The sequence below is a fragment of the Malus sylvestris genome, chromosome 4 (genome assembly GCF_916048215.2).
Source record: "Malus sylvestris chromosome 4, drMalSylv7.2, whole genome shotgun sequence".
Classification (NCBI taxonomy): domain Eukaryota; kingdom Viridiplantae; phylum Streptophyta; class Magnoliopsida; order Rosales; family Rosaceae; genus Malus; species Malus sylvestris.
The window spans coordinates 9,397,830-9,415,002 of record NC_062263.1 but is presented as its reverse complement, the minus strand read 5'-3'; the positions used below and the strand labels follow the sequence as shown (position 1 = coordinate 9,415,002).

Genomic DNA, 17,173 nt, shown 5'->3' with positions numbered 1-17,173 from the left:
TTGATATATATTTCATATCATATGTGATTTCTCAATAAATAATGGTAAATTGGTGCACGCTTGCTCAATAAACAATGGTGAACTTAATTAGGACCTCTTTCAATATTGGTAAATCTGACTAGATTTGCAAGTTTGCACCAGATAGAATATTATTCTTTGTCATTATACATTTATACCAGCAACAATGCAACTCATAAAATGAATTTTAACTGTTGTCCTTTTCCTCCTACTGTTCATCTTTGTCGCCTGCAACATCAACTAAATGAAGGTTTTAACAAGAATAATGAGGAACCTGTTCGCACTACACTATGCCAGAAAAGCTTCCAAATCAAATCCAGACAAATTAATCTTTTCTGTCACATAAGCGGCATCGCCGCCTGCAAGCATTACAAAGTCCACCAATTTTAGCATGCACAGCCACTTAATTAACCAAGTCAAAACAAGTCAAGCAATTCACAATTATCTCTAATAACCACAGTTATCTACTATAAAGGTAGACTAAAACACACCAAGTTCTTTTAACCAATTTAAAAGATGGAGAACAAGAAGGGTGCAGCAATGCATGTCATATATCTTCTTTGTTTTACTTTCATGTTTTACATATCACTTGCAATTGCACAACAGGACCAAAATAGTCTCCAAAATTACATTGTTTTTCTCTAAAAGCCAGTCTTCTCGAAATTTTCTGTAGAATCAGATTTAGACAAATGTTATCAGTCATTTTTGTCTGAAACTACAACAATCTCAAACCAGCAGAGGATTGTTCATGCATACCGCAATGTAGTCACTGGATTTGCAGCAAAATTGACACCAGAGGAAGTGAAAGGAATGGAAAACAAAGAAGGGTTTTTGTCTTCTCATCTCGAGATAACTGTGCCTTTGCAAACTACTCATAGTCCTGACTTCTTGGGGTTACACCAAGGATATGGACTATGGGAACAAGCAATCTATGGTGTGTTGCGAGTTATATATTAGTTAAAGTGTAAATAGTAGTTTATTGTCCCACATTGGTGAAGTACATATGTAATACCAATTGTAACTCCTATATATACTCCACTTAGGAGATTAATGAATATATAAGAAACTACCAAATATTGTCATATATATTTTTGGTATTTACCATGTTTAGTTTAATATGGTATCAGAGCAGTTCGCTCTTGGTGACCTGTGTGCTTTAATTTTGGGCTCACATTTTTTGTGATTTCCTTCATTGAAAAGAAAATAAAAAATAAAAAAAATAGTGTCACGCTACTGTGTGCGTGAACAGTGAACAGTGGTCTGCTTTGTGAACAGTGATCATCTACAATGCCGTAAACAGTGATTACTACAGTGCTGTGAATAGTCTCTGCTACAGATTGCTACAGTGTTCTAGTAAATTGTTTTCATTCCGCTGCGTATCTTTTGTGCCTTTATTGTTCGTGATTTTGTTCAATGGCTTAATATAATCATAGTGTTGTTATGCATCTTGGTGGAGCAAATAAATGGATAATTGATACTGGGGCCACTGATCATGTGACTAGTGACCCTAGAGTGTTTAATGAGTTATGTGACTATGTTCATGATCCGTATATTACTAGTGCAAATGGAGCACCTTCCCCTGTGAAGGGTGAATGTACTATCTCTCTGATTTCAACCTTATCACTGGTCTGTGCTTTACTTGTTCCTGATGTTAAGTGCAATCTTTTGTCGGTAGGAAAACTTCTTGATACCTTATATCGTTCTGCTCACTTCTACCATACGTATTGTTATTTTCAAGACATTTATACATTTAAACTCATAAGATAATTCGTCGTGGTAAAAGAATAGGGGGTTTGTACATCTTAACTATGGAGGATATTGTTGTTTCCGGTTCAAATACTCATCAAGTTTTAAGTGCTAAAGTGGATGACAGACATCAAATTTGGTTGTGGCATTGACGATTGGGACATCGACGATTGGGACATCTATCATTCAGTTATATGAAGCATCTATTTCCTTCTTTGTTCCGCACTTGTAGTGATTCCGAGTTTAAGTGTGAAACATGTGTCATGGCTAAGAGTCATCGTGCTTCCTTCTTGTAAGTGATTCTAAAGCTACTTTGCCATTTCATTTAATACTTTCTAATGTGTGGGGTCTGGCAAAAGTTATTTCTAATGGATTCCGTTGGTTTGTTACTTTTATTGATGATTGTACTCGGTTAACTTGGGTGTTCTTGATGAAGAATAAGAGTGATGTTCCGTTACTTCTTCAAGAATTTTGTACAATGGTGTCTACTCAGTTTTAGACCAAAGTTAAGGTTTTCAGGTCTGATAACGGAGGAGAATATGTGAATCACACTTTGGCATGCTTTTTTCGTGATCATGGTATTATTCACAAGACGACTACTCCATTTACACCCCAACAAAATGGTGTGTCCGAACGGAAGAATCGTTAAATAATGGAGGTTGCTCACTCCTTGATGTTGGATAAATGTGTTCCTAATCATTTGTGGGGTGATGTTGTTTTGGCTGCTGTGTATTTGATCAATCGTGTTCCAAGTAGGGTTCTTGATTTTTAGACACCGCTTGATGTGCTACAAAAACATGTTTCTCTTTTTTCTATATCAAAGCTTCCTCCGAAAGTGTTTGGGTGTATTGCATTTGTGCATGTCTACTCTCATCAGCAGAGTAAACTTGATGCATGTGCTATCCGATGTGTCTTTATTGGGTATGTTAACAATAAAAAAGGCTAGAAGTGTTATCATCCTCCAACTCAAAAAACTTATATTACCATGGATGTTACCTTCCACGAGGAAGTTTCATATTTTGTGAAGCCCTCTTCCGACTCTCCACTTCAGGGGAGAGTAGGAGTGAAGTGCAGATTCGAAGAGATGGTATGGATGATGTGTTACAAGCAGAATTGGGAACATAACCTATTATGTTGCGTGATACTGATCAGTCGACTACAGATAGTCATCGGTCACTTGTCATTCCCAGAACTATTTCTACTGACGACAAATCAGATATGCCCAGCAAGTTGCCTGCTAGTATGTCTGACGAATTACCTTCTAATGATCGATTGCCTGCTGCTGATATGTCTAACGAGTTGCCTGATGATGGTTCGTCCAGTGATGATTCTTCTAACAATTTGGTACAAGATGGTGACATACATGAGGTAAATTCTGACGATTCTTCTACTTATCAGTTGCCTCCATGAGCTAATCGTGGAAAACCTAAAATACAATATGAGCCTGATATGCATGCCAAAGCCAAATATCCTATCAACAATTTTGTGTCTACTCATCGCTTGTCCAAACCATATGCATCTTACATATGTCAGCTGTCTAGTGTATTAATTCCAACAAAATTGCAAGATTCTTTGTCTGACCTTAAGTGCGTTAATGCCATGAAAGTTGAGATGCAAGCTTTGGAAAAGAATTCTACTTGGGATTTGGTTCCTTTATCAAACAGGAAGAAAGCCGTTAGATGTAGATGGGTGTTTACTATTAAGCACAAAGCAGATGGTTCTATTGATAGGTATAAAGCCAGATTAGTTACTAAGGGTTATACTCAAACCTATGGGCTGGACTATCAGGAGACTTTTGCTCATGTTGCCAAACTTAATATTATGCGTGTTCTTCTGTCCTTAGTAGCAAACCAGGATTGGCCTCTGTTGCAGTTTGATGTTAATAATGCTTTCCTTCATGGTGATCTTAAGGAGGAAGTTTATATGGATCTCCTACCTAGTATTGGAACATCTCCTGAAAAAGGTGTTGTATGCAGGTTACGAAAGGCTTTGTATGATTTGAAACAATCTCCTAGAGCGTGGTTTGGGAGGTTTACAAGTTCAATGAAGAAGTTTGGGTATATCCAGAGTCATTCAGATCATACTTTGTTTTTAAAGCAACAAAATGGTAAGCTATCTGCATTGATTATTTATGTTGATGACATGATAGTGACTGATGATGATCAGAAGGAGATACAACGCCTTCAAAAGTATCTAGCTACTGAATTTGAGATGAAAGAATTGGGTGAATTGAAGTATTTTCTTGGAATCGAGATTGCATTATCCAAGCATGGTATTTTTCTGTCTCAACGGAAGTATGTTCTTGATTTGTTAGCTGAAATAGGTATGTTAGATTGCAAACCTGTTGATACTCCGATTGAGCATAATCATCGTCTGGGATTATTTCCAGATCAAGTTCCTTCTCATAAGGAACGGTATCAAAGGCTTATGGGGGGATTAATTTATTTGTCTCACACTCGCCTTGACATTGCTTATGCAGTTAGTGTGGTAAGTCAGTTTATGCACTCACCTAGTGAAGCTCATATGGATGCAGTAACCCGTATTTTGAGGTACTTGAAGATGGCTCCTGGCATAGGCTTGGTTTTCTCCAAGAATGTTCATTTGAACATCGAAGGGTATACAGATGCAGATTGGGCAGGTTCTATCAATGATCGGCGATCTAGATCTGGATACTTTACATTTGTGGGTGGTAATTTAGTTACTTGGAGAAGCAAGAAACAAAAAGTGGTGGCTAGGTCAAGTGCAGAAACTGAGTTTCGTGGTATGTCTCATGGTGTATGTGAGTTGTTGTTGTTGAAAAAATTGTTGAGAGATCTTGGGTTTAAACCCAAGGGTGTTATGAAACTTCATTATGATAACAAGTCTGCTATTGAGATTGCTCATAATCCAGTGCAACATGATCGAACAAAACATGTGGAGATTGATCGACATTTCATTAAGGAAATATTGGATGCTGGAATTATTATGTTTCCATTTGTGGGATTTGAAGATCAACTTGCTGATGTTCTTACTAAGGCTGTATTTAATAGTGTGTTTTCAAACTCGCTTGACAAGTTGGGCATGCGTGGCATCTTTGCACCAACTTGAGGGGGAGTGTTGCGAGTTATATATTAGTTAAAGTGTAAATAGTAGTTTATTGTCCCACATTGGTGAAGTACATATGTAATTCCAATTGTAACTCCTATATATACTCTACTTTGGAGATTAATGAATATATAAGAAATTACCAAATATTGTCATATATATTTTTGGTATTTACCATGTATAGTTTAATATGGTGAAGGTGTGATCATAGGACTTTTGGATTCAGGGATTGGACCAGATCATCCATCATTCAGTGACGAAGGAGTTTCCCTTCCTTCGGCTAAATGGAAAGGCAAGTGCGAGTTCAGTGGCACAGTGTGCAATTACAAGCTTATTGGTGAAAGAAATTTCATAGGTGGAGACAGGAAATATTACAGGAACTCCATTTGACCAGAATGGTCATGGCACCCACACTTCTAGCACTGCTGCTGGAAATTTTGTGAAGGGCACAAGTGTGTTTGGAGAGGGGAATGGCACGACGGCGGGCATGGCACCTTATGCTCACTTGGCAATGTACAGAGTCTGCAAAGGGCCTAGTTGTACGTATCATGATATCTTAGCTGGCCTTGATGCCGCTGTTGTGTTGAATTATAAGTTTATAGCTGATTAAAAATAAGTTGTGATGTTAATATGTGTATGCACTTAGATTAAATACTAAGTGAGAAGGTATATAGATGTAAAGGCCATGAGTGCCATGTGTGATGATCTTAGTTATTAGCTAAATGAGTGGCTGAGATCTGTTTTTGAATGTTTTGATCCAGCTCAGTTTTTTGTTGTAAAGCTATATCTCTCCTTGCACGTTGTGTGTGAATGAGAGAGGCAATTAATGAGAAATTATTCCTCTGTGTCTTTGCAGAAGGAAGAAACCACCACGTTCTTCTCTCCCTGTTTTTCTCTGAAACTTCATCTTCTCTTCTCTCATTCGAATTAACTCTATTAAACGTTAACATGGCCTCAGAGCCGGTTTCGATCAACTGAGTCTGGGCGTGAAGCTATGAAATCACTGAGCTAAGTCAAAGCTCGGTGAAGGTCGCCGGAGTTCCATTTGAGAAGAGAAATCAATAGTCGGACCAAAATGTCTGGATTTGGAAGCTTGGAGGTGAGAACTCCAATTTTCTCCGGTGAGAACTACGAGTTCTGGAGGATTAAGATGGTAACAATCTTCAAATCGCTTGGGTTATGGAATCTGGTGGAGAAAGGGATTACAACCCCTCACTCGAAAAAGAAGAAGGAAGCTGAAGGGTCATCGGACGATGCAGTCGATGAAGAAATGACTGCTGTGTTTATGAAGGATGCGAAGGCTCTAGGAATCATCCAGAATGCAGTCTCGGATGCGAGATGATGAGTCTTTATCTAGCTATCGTACAAGGTTGAATGAACTAATTAATCAGATGAGAACATTTGGTGAATCTCTTTCAAATGAAAAACTTGTGCAGAAGGTTCTGATTAGTCTCAGTAAACCTTATGATTCTATTTGTTTGGTTATAGAAAATACAAAGAGTCTAGAGATTGTAGAATTACAGGAAGTAGTTGCAATCTTAAAGAGTCAAGAACAGCGGTTTGATCTGCATACTGTTGATACTACTGGGAAAGCATTTTCATCTTTCTCAGTGAGTTCAAATGAGCAAAATAGGGGTGGAGTTCAATATGGTTCATCTCAGTTCTAGAGGAATTAGAATCATAAGGGTAAGAAATGGGATTCAAAACTCAAGTTTCAGCAGAACTTTCCTGCTAATTCTGCACATAATGGACAGTCAATGGGTCAGATAGGTACAAAACCACAGTGCAGGGTATGTTCTAAGTTTCATTTTGGGGAATGTAGATATAAGGGGAAGCCTAAATGTTTCAACTGTGAAAAGTTTGGACATTGGGCTAGAGAGTGCACAGTAGGCAAATCAGTGCAAAAGGCAAACAATGCTAATCAAGTAGAGGTGACAGGGAATCTGTTTTATGCAAATAGCACAATCACTGAATCAAAGGTGAATGGAGAATGGTATGTTGACAGTGGTTGTAGCAACCATATGATAGGGGATTCAAAATTATTAATAGATATGAAGACAAATGTGGTTAGCAAAGTTCAAATGCCCACAAGAGAACTCATGAATGTGGCAGGTTTTGGTACACTTGTGATAGACACAAGCAAAGGCAGAAAATATGTCAAAGAAGTAATGTACTTACCTGGGTTGAAGGAAAACTTGCTAAGTGTGGGTCAGATGGATGAACACGGTTACTACCTAGTGTTTGGGGGAAAAATGTGTAGCATCTTTGATGGTCATTCTCTGGATTGTTTGGTACTCAAGGTTGAAATGAAAAAGAATAGGTGTTATCCTTTGACACTGGTACCAAATGATTAGGTTGTACTGAGAGCAAGTATTTCTAAGTCTACTTGGGTATGGAACAAAAGACTAGGTCATCTGCACTTTAGAGGTCTTCAACAGCTCAAGAACAAAGAAATGGTGCATGGACTGCCATTTTTAGAATGAATGGATGAAGTTTGTGAAGGTTGTCAGTTTGGGAAGCAGCATAGAGAGTGGTTTCCAAAGAATCAGGCATGGAGAGCAAGCAAACCTCTAGAGTTGATACATGTAGATCTTTGTGGTCCTATGCAAAATGACTCTCTTGCGAGTAACAAATACTTTATGCTTCTTGTAGATGACTGCACAAGAATGATGTGGGTTTATTTTTTGAAATACAAGTCAGATGCTTTGATCTATTTTAGAAAATTCAAATCCATGGTGGAGTTACAAAGTGGTTTTAAAGTAAAATGTCTGAGAAGTGACAGAGGGGGTGAATTCACATCTAGTGAGTTTAACAAAATGTGTAAAGATGCAGGGATTCAAAGACAGCTTTCTATGGCGTATACTCCACAACAGAATGGAGTGGTAGAGAGGAAGAACAGGGCAGCAGTTGAAATGGCAAAAGCTATGCTTCATGACAAAGGATTACCTTACTATTTGTGGGCAGAATCAGTACTCACAGTTGTCTACATACTGAATAGGTGTCCTACAAGAGCTCTTGGAGATGTAACTCCATTTGAAGCATTCAGCGGTCGAAAACCTGGAATTGTACACCTTAGAATTTTTGGTTGTTTGTGTTATGTACACACACCAAGTGAGTTGAGATAGAAACTCGATGCAAAGAGTGTCAAGGGCATATTTGTAGGTTATGCAACCTGTGAAAAGGGGTATAGAGTGTATGACCCTCTTAATAAAAAGCTTATACTCTCAAGAGATGTAGTGTTTGATGAGAATGCAGCCTGTGAGTGGAAGAAAGCCTCTGACAATTATGTAACTGTGTTGAGTCATGATGAGTTATCTGAGATGCCTAAAAGTATTTCATCGAAGATAACTCCAGAAGGTCGTGACTATGTTTTGACACCAAGTTTGGTATCTTCTCATGAATCAGTAAGTGATGTGAGTAGTAGCATGAGAAAGACTCAAGCCTTTAATCACACTCCATTGAGATGGAGGAATCTGGATGATGTTCTAGCACAATGCAATCTCTGCATTATGGAACCTGAAAAGTTTGAAGAGGCAACTAAAGATGAATCATGGATGAAAGCTATGAAAGATGAATTGTCAATGATTGAGAAGAATGCAACATGGGAGCTAGTGAATAGACCAAGTGATAAACTTATAATTGGGGTTAAGTGGGTGTTCAAGACCAAGCTTACTCTTGATGGGACAGTGCAAAAGAATAAGGCAAGGCTGGTAGCCAAGGGTTATGCTAAAAAACCAGGTGTTGATTATAATGAAACGTTTGCACCTGTAACTAGACTTAATACAATTCGGACTCTAATTGCTTTGGCAGCTCAGAAGAGTTGGAAACTATACCAACTAGATGTGAAATATGCTTTTCTGAATGGAGTACTTGAAGAAAAGGTTTATGTAGAACAACCAGATGGGTTTGTGATCAAGGGAAGTGAAGACAAGGTGTACAAGCTTCATAAAGCTTTGTATGGTCTAAAACAGGCACCAAAGGCCTGGTATAGTGAAATTGATACCTATTTTGCTCACTGTGGGTTTGTGAAAAGTCAAAGCGAAGCTACTCTTTACATCAAGGCAAGGGGAAGAGAAATTCTAATTGTTTCAATCTATGTGGATGACATAGTGTATACTGGAAATAGCAATGAGATGTTGAAGGAGTTCAAGGAAGACATGATGATAAAATATGAAATGACAGATTTGGGACTTCTTCACCATTTTCTTGGTATGAGAGTCATTCAAACTCACACAAGCATATTTATCCACCAAAGAAAGTATGCAGCCTCTTTGTTGGATAAGTTTGGTTTGAGTGAATGTAAATCTGTGTTCACACCTCTTGTTTCATCAGAGAAGTTATGCAAAGATGATGGCAGTGGTTCAGCAAGTAAGGAACAGTATCGAAGAATTGTGGGAAGTTTGTTGTATCTCTCAGCCTCTCGGCCAGATATAATGTATGCCGCAAGTCTTCTAGCCCGATTCATGCACTGTCCTACAAACAAACACTTTGGAACAGCCAAAAGAGTGCTTAGATACATCAAGGGAACATTAGATTATGGTTTGAAGTATGTAAAAGGAAAGAATGCAATGTTAATTAGATTCTGTGATAGTGATTGGGGAGGATCTGTTGATGACAGCAAAAGCACTTCGGGTTATGCATTTTCTTTTGGCAGTGGAGTGTTCTCATGGGCCTCTGTGAAGTAAAATTGTGTAGCATTCTCTACTGCAGAAGTAGAGTATATCAGTCCCTCTGAGGCAACTGCTCAAGCTATTTGGCTTTGGTTTGTTCTTGAAGACTTTGGTGAGTTACAAACTGAAGTAACTCCAGTGCATTGTGACAACACTGCTGCAATTGCAATCACCAAGAATCCTGTGTTTCATCAGAAAACTAAACACATTGACAGGAGGTATCATTTTATCAAAGATGCATTACAAGAAGGCATCATTGATCTAATCTATTGTCCCACAGAAGAACAATTGGCAGATATCTTCACAAAGCCTCTCACCAAAGATCGATTTAATCTTCTCAGAAGCAAACTTGGAGTGAAATCAGCTTTAGACTTAAAGGGGAGTGTTGAATTATAAGTCTATAGCTGATTAGAAATAAGTTGTGATGTTAATATGTGTATGCACTTAGATTAAATACTAAGTGAGAAGGTATATAGATGTAAAGGCCGTGAGTGCCATGTGTGATGATCTTAGCTATTAGCTAAATGAGTGGCTGAGATCTGTTTTTGAATGTTTTGATCCAGCTCAGTTTTTTGTTGTAAAGCTATATCTTTCCTTGCACGTTGTGTGTGAATGAGAGAGGCAATTAATGAGAAATTATTCCTCTGTGTCTTTGCAGAAGGAAGAAACCACCACGTTCTTCTCTCCCTGTTTTTCTTTGAAACTTCATCTTCTCTTCTCTTTTTCGAATTAACTCTATCAAACGTTAACATGTTGAAGATGGCTTAGACGTGCTCTCCCTCTCACTTGGAGGCCCTTCACGTCCTTTCTATAATGATGCAATTGCAATTGGTGCATTTGCAGCAATTAAAAGAGGAATATTTTTCAGCTGCGCAGCTGGAAATTCTGGTCCCTTCTATGAGTCTTTATCAAATGAGGCGCCATGGATTTTCATAGTCGGAGCAAATACCACTGACAGAATACTAAAATCACAAGAGGAGAAGCTTAACTCCAATGGAACTATAATTGGAGATGCGCTTGCTCCCAGGGTAGCTTCCTTTTTGATGTGAAAATTAAGTTAACACACAAATTAAACCCTATTGATGACAATTGTAGTAATGATGCAAGTAGGGATCGTTCTAGACCGGGGATTAACTAGGGATGCTAATCAACAAATATAAGATAAAAAACACTAAACTAGACTTTATAAACTCAAAACTAACTTAAAACACTCAGAACAGCAAATAACAATAAAAAATACTCAATTCTAGACCTAACAAGTGATTTGGACGAAAATAGAACTTCAAAGACTCAAAAGACTTAAAGGAAACAAGTTTTTATTCTAAAAACAAGACTTAAAAGCAAGGGGTTTGGTTTTGACGAAATTGAATTTTTAAAACATAAACTTTGAAAACAAACTTATCAAAAACGATTTTGGATGAAAAAAAAAATGGTGAAAGGCTAGTTAGAGGGTTCCTTCTCCACACATGAAACATATGCATACGACTCGATTTCCAGTTACTCTTTCAACAAACCATGAATGACAATGCCCCAAATTAACTAGATTGCACCAATTGAAGGGAAATCTATGAGATTCATGTATGGGATTTCAAAATGACTATCATGCATATACAAATCAAATTTAATATACGAAAGCAGCGGAAGCATTTATAACAAATAATCAAAGCTATAGCCATGCAAATCCCCTTCAAGGTTCATAGGTTTATATATAATGCATCAAAACATTTAACTTAAGAACAAAGTCAAGGAATAGATCTATACCTCTTGATCTTGATTTTAGACCAAGGATGGACCACCTCCAAGCCCTTTGCTCCTTGAAGTCCTTGAGCCTAGCCTCCCTCCTTGCCTCCTCCACTTTGTTAGTAAGAGTGCTCCAAGGTTCTCCTTAAGTCTCCAAAGGAGAAGACCTCTAAAGATCCACACCCACTAGTGTAGTGAGATGGATGGAGGAATAACCAAAAGGGTGAAAGATGTGTTAGTAAAAACACCCCTAAGGTGGCCGGCCTTTGTAGTGTTTTAGAGAAATATTTCTTTTGCCTCTTTGTTGTTTTAAACACACAAAAACCCTCTTGAACAATATCTCTATGAAGTTCCTTATATAGACAAAAGAAACCTAGTCAACAACTTGACTAAATATTTCACCATCTTCACCTTAAAGTGGCCGGCCCTCTTTGTGTTGTTTGGGCTTTGGGCTTTCATTTATTTCAAGTCATCCAATGCTTGAATAAAAGCCCAATGGGTTTAGGCCCAATGGGCCCAATTAAACCCGAACGTTTCTTTAAGCCCAAAACGATCTTTATCGCTTTTATGATTTCTTTAGACTTTCTAAATTAATCACAACACTTAATTAATCCAATTAATTATTTCCATCATCCATTAATTACTCACTACAAGAGTGTATCGGTGGACAATCATTTTAGGTTCTAATTAGCAAGGCAGTGAGGTGATTGGGATCAATCCAATTGATTATATTTAATTCAATCACTTAGTGAATTAAAACTTCATTTTAATTCACCTTTCTTCTTTGATGACTACATTTAATCATCTAGAAAAAATCACAAGCTATGAGTGACATCTAACCATATGTCATAGCTACCCAAGCTAATGAAGAAGTTGTTCGGAGAACCTATTCATTTGGAATAACAATGTAATTCGATCCTTCTCTAAAAAAATACTCTCAATCACATTACTAGGGTATGGATATATTATGTCAAACCCTTAATGTGATTATTCCTTCTTATATGATTCAATTGAGTCGTATAGGAACGCTTTCCTTTATTACGCTCGATACTTCGGCCGAAGATTCCCGAATCATATCTTAGAGTATTCTTCCTCTCTTATCGAGGATTAGAGATTCCTTGTTGCCCATACACTTGCCTTCATGACTAAGTGGCTTAACCCCAACTATGCCGTTGACACTCTGATAGAGTGACTTTTGACATAATCAAAGATCAAGTACTTAACCACAAGACAATGACGATGCCTCAGGTCAAAGGACTACTTACATTATTCCAACCATTAGAGTTACTTGCTTGACATGTGAGTAGACCTCCATGCAAGTACTCTCGTTCGATTGTGTTCAGTGGACTCATTCCCTTAATGAGCACCTACATACTTGTCTTAGTGTCACCACACGAATGGGATGAGACTTTCCATCCTTCCATTTGAAGCGGACACAGTATGTACCGGTCTAAGCATTGTCAGTTTCCCTCCGACAATCTAATGACTAGGAACCTTTTGGACATAATGGTTATGTGAAGAAGGTCTCTGTAGTCTAACATCATTAGATTACTTCTTCAATCAATCCATTGTCCATGGATACACTATTTAGGACATATATCATTTATTGAGATAGTCCTAATTCGTGTCTTTGCCATTTGATGTATAAGATTCATCTATACATCGATTTATTTGTCCTGAAAGGTTTCTTCCAAAGATTGACTTTCAGGGCATATTTCCAACACCAATTAATTCTCAGATTTCCCTAGATTCATTGAATTGAATGGAATACACATTACAACCAAATTATTCTTATCAAGGACCCTAACTATGGAATACGCATGATAGAGACACATATCAAAGATCATTAAGTTCAATGGAAATCATAAACATTGACGAGGCATTCATAACTATGGAATACGCATGTTACTCTTGCCAAGGATTTACTTAACACATTCGTGACTAGCGACTTTTACTACTTATGAATATAAGTTAATAACGATTAGGTGAAATTCCCTTATACTCTAGCATCAAATTCATGCATGCAAACTAAGTGTCGACCCTCAATCAACATACATAAACATGTTATCAATCAAATAGATAAGTAGACCACATTCACGATTTATGAAATCATAACTGTAGGAAATCAAGTCATATAAAACATATGATCATGGCTTTGAATTCCCCTCTAACTATAAAGAAATTAGTTCCTCATGTTCGCAAATAAACAAAGATAAATAAATTTAAACATTGACATAAAGATAGAAAACACCTAGAAACGCTCCAACAATCCAAGCTCCTTGAATGGCATGCACGGCTCCAAGAGTCTCATTCCTTCTCCTTTGCAAACTCACGGCACAAGAGGGATGTTTGGGTGAATGGTGTAGTGAAAATATGGTAGAGGGTGGTGACTAAATGGTGCAGCAAAGGATGGTATTTATAGGCTGAAATTCGCAGCCCCTATGTAGCAAAGGAAAAGGATTTAAAGGCCTAATTTGTATAGGATAATAACACACAATCCTTGAAGGAAAAGGCTAAGGCTTTTAGAAACCAAGGGGGAAAGGAATAATCAGGTTTCTAGAAGTTCTAGAAAGGTTTGGGGCGTCACTTTTGTAGGACAAGGGATAAGGCCTTCTAGAAAGGTTGTTTTGTGGCTAATTTCTAGAAAAACAAGGGATAAGGTGCAACACCTTTGTAGGAGTGGATAAGGGCTTCTAGAAACCTATTTTAATGTGTTTTAATATGAAAATAAATCCCCTTTGCAACTGGAATTAAGTTAGGATAGGATTAGGATAGGATAAGATAAGATAGGATAAGATAAGATAAGGTTGGATAAGGTTTTAGATAATGTTCCTTCTTTTGAGCTGATTTCTTATCTTCCTTGACTTGGATTTATTTCTTCACTCTTTTCAGCACATTCCTAGCCTCTTGAACTTCAAATTCGTCCATCCATCTTGCTCCATTCATAAGCTATCCATTTGGTGCCCAAAACTGCCTAAAAATGCTCCAAAATGCACTTTCATGTCACCTTTGTCATATGGACCTACAAACACACGAAAATAGCTTAAAACACTATAATAAACACAAACAAACTATGAAAATGCAAGAAAACAAGCTAACTAAGTCGCATAAATATGCTCCTATCACTTTTTGTCAAGAAGACCAAGCAGACCAGGCCCCGGAATTCTGAAACCTCACATCATTGGACCTGGTGTTGACATCCTAGCTGCATGGCGTGAATCAGTGGACAATGCCACGCTTCCTAATCCTAAGGCAACATTTAACATAATTTCTGGTACCTCAATGGCAACTCCTCACCTGAGCGGCATTGCAGCTTTGATCAAGAAATCACACCCTGATTGGTCTCCAGCTGCAATCAAATATGCCATCATGACAACCGCTAATGTACTAAACCTTGCAGGCACACCCATCGTGAATCAAGATCTTACACCTGCGGACGTTTTCGCAATTGGTGAAGGCCATGTCAACCTTGCAAAAGCAAATGACCCGGGGCTCATCTTCGACATAAAACCTGAGGATTACTTTCCTTGTGTGGATTGAATTACAATGAGACAGCAATAAAGATCAGCACACAACAAACAGTGAAATGCTCTGAAGTTGGGGTCATACCAGAAGCATAGCTCAATTACCCTTCATTTTCTATTAAAGCAGGCCCCAACCATACTCAGTCTTAGTATTATACAAGGACTGTGAAGAACGTCCGCCCGGCTATGTCAGCTTACAACTTGGATCTTTTAGTACCACATCAAATGGGAATGAGTGTGAATCCTCAGGTGCTAACATTCACAGAGGTTAACCAGGAGATTACATACCATGTCGAATTTATCGCACAAGATGGTGCTGGGAAGGATGGTGTTCCATACGGTCAAGGATACTTGAGATGGTTTTCTGATAAACATAATGTTACTACCCCTATAGCTGTCATCTTTGACACTCCGCAAGATTAAAATTTGCTGCTTTAGATGCTTATAATTTTAATAGTTTTTTTTCATGATCCACTTTAGAGAGGAAACAGAAAGTTTTCCCTGCGATTTGCTGCAGGATTAGAAATCGTGTGAAAAATTATGTTTCAATGGTATAAACACATCAACTCATATAACATCTAATTAAATACTGGAACAACATATTGACGCACTTGATATGGAAATTCATAAACTATTTAACAATATGAAATCAAATAATCTCATAAAGGATGACAAATGGATCCTAGAAAGTAGAAATCCTACCATATATACATATTAATACAATTAACCAATTCTCATTGAATGATAACAAAAAAGGTATAAAAAGTAATTCAATTCAGCCATATGCCTTCAATACCAGCCAAAACAGGTCCTTTCACTATGCAAGACCTGTTAACCCTTTAACAAATATGTATATATATATAATGAATATACAGGTCGTTAACAACACTGCTTATGAACTATGTACTGTAATAAATGCATGTAGTATTACTAACCCTAATTGCTTCTTAGTATCATGTTATAATCATTTAATGGAAGGGACTCACTCGAAGATGAAGCCATGATGTTTGAGATGTGATTACAACCTTCCCTTCTCTTGGAAACATGTTGGAACTCTTGCTCTCAATAGGATGAGCATTTACCTTATGAGATCCGGGTAACTCTCCTGAGAAAGGGGGTCGAAACCCTTGTTATAAGGATGCAACTGCTCCACCTATCATGGTGGCAGTTGCCATTAGTTTTCCAACTCCTTATAACTGCCCACTACATAATTTTGTACAATATTTATAGTTTTCTCACTTTATATTATACATTAATTAACATGTATAAGATTCATTAACTTATATCTCCTTTTAGTTATGTTATTTCATATCTTTATTAGGTGGTTTGATTCACTTCTTCCTTATACTAACAAGACCTGCCAAATATTCACCACTCATAAACTACAATCATATGGAAAACCTGAAAACCCTAAGTCAAAATCCAACTCATTTTCTTAAAATCTGAGACTAACGTAAACAATTCTTCCCGTAAAGACTTCCACCGAAAAAAATCTTTTCTTTCTTTTTGTGGCAAAACAGCTTCTTTCATTTTACTAAATAAAACAGTTTCTTTCAAATGTTCCTTTCCACATGAGAAAAAACTGTAATCAGAGGGTCAACACAAAACATTCAAATTACAATGATTCAAGTTACGGGACACTTTAGTCCTAACACTGATGCCAATCACAACACACAGAAACAATGCAGCCGATTCAATCACTAAACCAATTCCCAAAAGCACACACAGATACATCACTGAATAGTTAGCATTTCACCTCAATAAACGATTCCAATTCGAGTCAACTCATTGTGATCCGGGCTTAGTCAATTGAGTCCACAGACTACCAACTCGGCCAAAACAAAATTTAGAATCTGGAGCAAAGCAATATTTTAAACTACTCTAACATACACATCTAGAACGAAACTGGATTTCAAGTGCAAGAGATTCAAGAGATGGCATGCTACCCTGATCAACTGACCTAGTTCCTTTGCTAAGAAACCTACAACTATTCTTTGCTACTAAAGGCCATTGTTAGGTTGATATGATAGGTATATTTTGTATCTCTTTTACCTTTTAATTTAGTCATGGTTTGATATAAAACAGTTGGATTTGATGTATTTTGTGTGAATTTTATAGAAGTTATTTTTTCGGAGAAAACTGGATTTTTAGAAGAATTACAAGGAAAGCATGAAAGAATAACGAAGTGGACTGATGCTATGTGAGAGTGGTGCTGGAATTTGGGCTTTATCAAATTAAGTCCAATTTGGGCTTCATAAAAACTGGCGTTGGACTATTCCAAGGAGGAGAAGGTTTTTAATCCCCTTATCAAGAAGGTTGCGGGAAAGAAAAAGAGGAGGGGGATTTTAAAGGAAAAGGAGGGCAGATTAAAAGGAGAGGAATCCAGCAGCC

General features: G+C 37.5%; 1 pseudogene; it reads left to right on the top strand.

Moving 5' to 3' along the window:
* The first annotated feature begins 534 nt into the window (after window positions 1-534).
* On the top strand, window positions 535-15,287 carry LOC126618101 (subtilisin-like protease 3; annotated as a pseudogene).
* Window positions 15,288-17,173: the final 1,886 nt, after the last annotated feature.